We start from the raw sequence: 6,448 nt of genomic DNA, 5'->3' as shown, positions 1-6,448 counted from the left end.
CCCGAGAACTACGTTAAGGGTACACGTGTCTGTGGAGTGCTCAGCCACTTGCACGTTAATTTCACGAGCAGGCTGTTCCCTAGATCGGATCAACTGGAACCCGCGACGGAGTGCTAACAACAACTTTCAGAGAATGATTTACCATAAACATCAGTGAAATAGCTTCTTCTGTATGAATACATTCACGAGTTATTTAGGGACAACTGATAGACCATCATTTACAACAAGTATCAGACTGAAATGGTTTCTCTCCTGCATGGTGAATCCTTTTGTGTACAGGCAAGTGGCTACTTTGAGAGAATGATGTACCACAGATATCACAGTGATAGGGTTTCTCTCCTGTATGAATACGTTTATGTTTAGTCAAATGGCTACTTTCAGAGAATGATTTACCACAGACATCACAGTTGTATGGCTTCTCACCAGTATGAACACGTTTGTGTCTAGTTAAGTGACTATTCCGAGAAAATGATTTACCACAGATTTCACAATGATACGGTCTCTCTCCTGTATGGGTCCGTTTGTGTGCAGTTAAATTGCTACTTTCAGAGAATGACTTACCACAGACGTCACAGTTATGTGACTTCTCTCTAGCATCAGTATGTTTCTGACTTGTTACTGAATTATTTTTCAAGGATTTACCATTGACCCCTAAGTGATATGGTGTCCCTCTTGCATGAATATGTTTATGTTTACTTAAGTCACTACTGTAAGAGAACAATTTACCACAGGTATCACAGTGAAATGGCTTCTCACCTGTATGAGTACGTTTGTGTGTAGTTAATTGACTACTCTGGGAGAATGATGTACCACAAATATCACAATGATAAGGTTTCTCTCCTGTATGGATACGTTTGTGTTTTGTTAACTGACTGCTTTCAGAGAAGGATTTACCACAGACATCACATTGATATGGTTTCTCTTTTGTATGAAGACGTTTGTGTGAAGCCAAGGCACTACCGTCAGAGAATGATTTACTACAGACTTCACAGTGGTATGGTTTTTCTCCTGTATGGATACGTCTGTGTTTAGTTAGCAAACTACTTACAGAGAATGATTTACCACAGATATCACAATGATATGGTTTCTCTCCTGTATGAATACGTTTGTGTGTAGTTAAATCATGGTTGTGAGAGAATGATTTGCCACAGATATCACAGTGATATGGTTTCTCTCCTGTATGAATACGTTTATGACTAGTTAAGTGACCACTCTGAGAAAATGATTTACCACAGATATCACAGTGATATGGCTTCTCTCCTGTATGAATACGTTTGTGTCTAGTTAACTCGCTATTTTGATAGAATGATTTACCACAGATAATACAATGATGTGGTTTTTCTCCAATATAAATACATTTGTGCGTAGTTAACAAAGTACTTACAGAGAATGATTTACCACAGGCATCACAATGAAATGGTTTTTCCCCTGTATGAATGTATTTGTGTGTAGTTAAATGAGTACTTTGAGAGAATGATTTACCACAGATATCACAGTGATATGGTTTCTCTCCTGTATGAATACGTTTGTGTGCAGTAACATTACTACATTTAGTGAATGATTTACCACAGATGTCACAATGATATGGTTTCTCTCCCGTATGAGTATGTTTGTGTGCCATTAAATTGCTACTTTCAGAGAATGATTTACCACAGATGTTACAATGATATGGTTTCTCTCCTGAATGAATACGTTTATGTCCAGTTAAGTGACCACTATGAGAGAATGATTTGCCAGATATCACAGTGATATGGTTTCTCTCCCGTATGAATACATTTGTGTTTCACTAAATTACTATTTTCAGAGAATGATTTACCACAAATATCACAATGATATGGCGTCTCTCCTGTATGAATACGTTTGTGTCTAGTTATGTTACTACTGCGAGTGAAAGATTTACCACAGATATCACAAGGCAATGGCTTCTCTCCTGTATGGGTCCGCTTGTGGGACAGTAGGTTACATCTGAGAGAGAAAACTTTTTTACAGATATTACAGTCATATGACAATTTTCTTTTCTGTTTTACCATGTGTTCAGAGAAAATCAATTGTCTACTTTTCTCACACTTTTCCATTACATTTCCTCTCAAATCCCAGTTTATATATTCTACTTCCTTTTGTTCTTGTACTTAATCTCTTACATACACTTCTACAGCTGTTACCTTTCTTTAGCAACACTTCCATAAATCTATCCAATGTTAATCAGCACATAGGTCCTTCTTGACACTCCAGTCAGGGATGATCACAAATTTGGCTAATATTATTATTTCAGAGCAAATGTTTCACAGTAATTCTTCCAAAGATTTGTCAAAAACAATCTGATACATCTGTTTTGTATATTTTCTTTTAGTTTTTAAAACATGGTAAATATTGAGGATGTTTTTTCTGTTATGTCAATGTTGTCTGATGTTCTGAAATTATAGAGAAACAACAGTGTAAGATATAGAGGTTACTTACAAAATACAGATTCATTTCTATTGAGTGGAACTGTAGAAATACTTAACAACAGAATATTTTAATTTATTAAAATTAACATCACAGAATCTTGTAACCTGCACCGTTACCTTCACATTGTTTAAAAATATATAGATCAAACTATAGAATAGTTGACACTAACATTTGTCTTCTCCAGAAATATTACTTGACATTGTTGTTTAGTCCGGGTCAGCTTTGATTTCCATTCATGTTATTTCAAGTTCAATCCCACACAACAGCACCTAGAGCAAGTGTCTGCTTTAATAGCACCAGTGCATTTAAAGCTATCTCAGCAGAAAAATGTTGTCCTGTGTGTCTCTTCATGCTTTCACATCATTTAACTCCTGTCAATGCACATGAACATGAAAATTTGTCCAGATATAGGGAGATATTACCCCAACCCTTTTTTTCCGAACAAAAATAAAGGGCTTAAGGCACATTAGGGACCCGTAATGCATGTCGTTCGGTTGGTATTTATATACAATTTCATGAAAAGATATTTCTCAACGTTATGGTCAAAAATTTCGGATCTTGTGAATTTTCCGAAGTCCCCCTCCCCCGTTACTTTCTGCGCATTTTTGTTTCCATATTCGTTTCCTACACATTTTTTTTACACCCGTTGCACTATTTTATCTTTTTTTTTTTTCGTTTCTCGGTAATACTGTAAACATTAACTGAATATTTCTCAAACTAACACACGAGTGTAGAAGGCAGCATCCATTGGTAAAATTTTAGCAGCCAAATCCAGCACAAATCATAGACATTTGTCTTCCAAAGTTATAAAGAGTATTCCAATCTCGCATAAATCAGACACATCAGAAATAGCAGCCAAATCTCGCACAAATCAAGGACATCTTTCATTCATAAAACATAGAAGAGACACAAAGAATCGACGCGCCAAAGAGCGAACGTCTACAGAATTAAGAGACTGAATATTTTCATTGTTTAATACTTACAGAAATGTTTCATAAAGGATAGTGTTGTTATGTATGTGTGTATCTGGTAGTTGAAAAATAGATTATAAATACGTATTGTAAGTATTATAAATGTACGATCAGCTGGTTTTTAAAAAATTGACGCACAGGACATTTCACCAAATATCAAAACGAAACAGGAAGTACGTTCGATACGCATGCGTATTTCCTCTCCGAAATATTTTAGACAACAAAGTCTCATTATCTCCCTTTACGTTGTAGTATATTACAGACGACGCGTGTGTGAGTTTGTACGTGGTCATTGCAAATGTAATTATGCAGTTTACGACCGATCTGTTAAAACCCACAATTCTTCTAAATGCCATTCATTCCACGTGTCTGTGGAGTGCTCAGCCACTTGCACGTTAATTTCACGAGCAGGCTGTTCCGTTGATCGGATCAACTGGAACCCTCGGCGTCGTAAGCGACAGAGCGCCAACAACAAAAGAGCTATCTCCTAATTTCTCTTCAAGCTACCAGCTGTCCCATTCTGTCAAACCTTCCAAGACCACCTCTTCGTTTTTATTGCTCTGTATACTTCCAGTTCCAACATCATGTCACCCTTTACCTGGCTGGCATTTTCACCAGCCACAGTTTGAAGAAACCCTAAGCTTCCAGAATGTCGTCTTCCTGATTGGTTGAAATCTCTGAGTCATTTTAGTTTCAAGTCTCAAATTACTAACTGCAAGCCTGCATTGTGAAGTCCATTCTTTATCAGGGAATGACTTTGCATTTACAAGTATCAGCCTAACCTGTTTCAGGTGAGAATATAGCCAATCTGGCTTCTGTCTCACCAGATTCACAGGTAATCCAGTGGCTGGTAGTTTTCTCCAACTTCTGCAGTTAAGGTGGATAAAAACAAAGTGTGTTTGAGGATGAACAGAATCTCCTCCGAAACGTTTTTCTTCAAGTTTATGAAAATAATCCTAGTTTGGACCCTTGAAAATGTATTTATGCAAAGTTTAATTTAAAGAAACCATTCTTTACAAACTAACGAGGAATCAGTCCGGTGTGGGGCACTAAACTATACTTATGCCTCATGTTCTTCCTTTGCGGTCTCTTCTGTTTTGTATTTGGAGGTCATTGTTTATGTACATATTTAACAACTTCACAATATTCCTATGTATGAAAGAGTCTTAACTTTTGTTATTATATAACACATTTCAGAAGTGAAGTATTTAAAAGATAATAAACAATAAATATACTGTAATTACAGGATACAATACTAAAGAAAGAACTGTGTAGGGGTCTCAAGAGAAGGAGGAGTTTTGGTATGAAGACCCTTACACCATGGAAAGGAAAATGGATGAGTAGCCAGTTAAAAATTGCAAAAATAAACAAAAAATATCTTAAAGTTTTGGAAATATTTTAGCGTCAAACTTGCATTGTATAATACAGAGCAATATTAAAAGTATATAACAAACAAGAAACTATCCTTTTGCTTTCTCTCCTGCATAAATAGTGTTTCATTAAAGCATTATTTTGAGAGAATAATTTACCAGTCATGAATGATAAGGATTCTCCTTTGTATGAAGATGTTTGTGTGAAGCCCAGGCACTATGGTCAGAGAATGATTTTCTACACATACCACAGTGATATGCTGACTCTCCTACATGAATACGTTTGTGTCTAGCTAACAAACTACTGTTAGAGAATGATTTACTAGATATCACAATGATATGGTTTCTCTCCAGAATGAATACGTTTGTGTCTAGTTAAGTTATGATTACGAGAGAATGATTTACCACAGATATCACACTGATATGGTTTCTCTCCTGTATGAATACATTTGTGATTAATTAACTGACTACTTTCAGAGAACGATTTACCACAGACATCACAGTGATATGGCTTCCCCTTTGTCTTTGTATGAAGACGTTTGTGTATAGTTAAGTGATGATTACGAGAGAATGATTTACCACAGATATTACAATGATATGGCTTCTCACCTGTATGAATACGTATGTGTGTAGTTAAGCAATAACTCTGAGAGAATGATATACCACAGATATCACAGTGATATGGTTTCTCTCCTGTATGAATACGTTTGTGTTTCATTAAGTCACTACTTGCCGAGAATGATGAACCACAAATATCACAACGATAAGGTTTCTCTCCTGTATGAATACGTTTGTGTCTAGTTAGAGCACTATTTTGAGAGAATGATTTACCACAGATCTCACAGTGATATGGCTTCTCTCCTGTATGAATACGTTTGTGATTACTTAACGGAAAACTTTCAGAGAATGATTTACCACAGATATCACAATGATATGGTTTGTCTCCTGTATGAATATGTTTATGTATAGTTACATCATGATTACGAGAGAATGATTTACCACAGATATCACAGTGATAAGGCTTCTCTCCCGTATGAATATGCCTGTGAGTAGTTAAGTGATAACTCTGAGAAAATGATTTACCACAGATATCACATTGATATGGTTTCTCTCCTGTATGAATTCGTTTGTGTTTCACTAAGTCACTATTTGAAGAGAATGATTTACCACAGATATCACAGTGATAAGGTTTCTCTCCTGTATGAAGACGTTTGTGTCTAGTCATTGCACTACTGTGAGAGAATGATTTACCACAGCTATCACAGTGATATGGTTTGTCTGCTGTATGAATACGCTTGTGTGCAGATAAATTACAACTTTGAGAAAATGATTTACCACAGACATCACAGTGATAAGGTTTTTCCTTTGTATGAATACGTTTATGCGAAGTCAAGCCACTTTGGTCGGAGAATGATTTACCACAGACCTCACAATGATATGGTTTTTCCCCTGTATGAATACGTCTGTGGGAAATTAGGTTACATTTTAGGGAGAAGCCCTTTTTGCAAATGTCACAGTCATATGATAATTTTCTCATCTTTTTTATGTGTTCAGGTGAAATCAATTCTTCAACTTTTTCACTCTTTTCCATTATTTTTCCCTGTAAATCACGACGTATAAATTTTTCTTCCTTTTTATTCCTTACATACACTTTTATTT

General features: G+C 35.9%; 1 protein-coding gene and 1 pseudogene across 1 annotated transcript in view; both read right to left on the bottom strand.

The window, feature by feature from the left end:
* Window positions 1-6,448, bottom strand: part of LOC106872079 (zinc finger protein 239) — a 70,244-nt gene that overhangs the window by 43,717 nt on the left and 20,079 nt on the right. The window lies entirely within an intron of this gene.
* On the bottom strand, window positions 8-6,442 carry LOC128251103 (zinc finger protein 208-like; annotated as a pseudogene).

Source organism: Octopus bimaculoides, chromosome 28 (genome assembly GCF_001194135.2).
Source record: "Octopus bimaculoides isolate UCB-OBI-ISO-001 chromosome 28, ASM119413v2, whole genome shotgun sequence".
In the NCBI taxonomy this organism is placed as follows: Eukaryota; Metazoa; Mollusca; class Cephalopoda; order Octopoda; family Octopodidae; genus Octopus; species Octopus bimaculoides.
The sequence above is the reverse complement of the archived record's forward strand: the minus strand, read 5'-3'. Positions and strand labels throughout refer to the sequence as shown.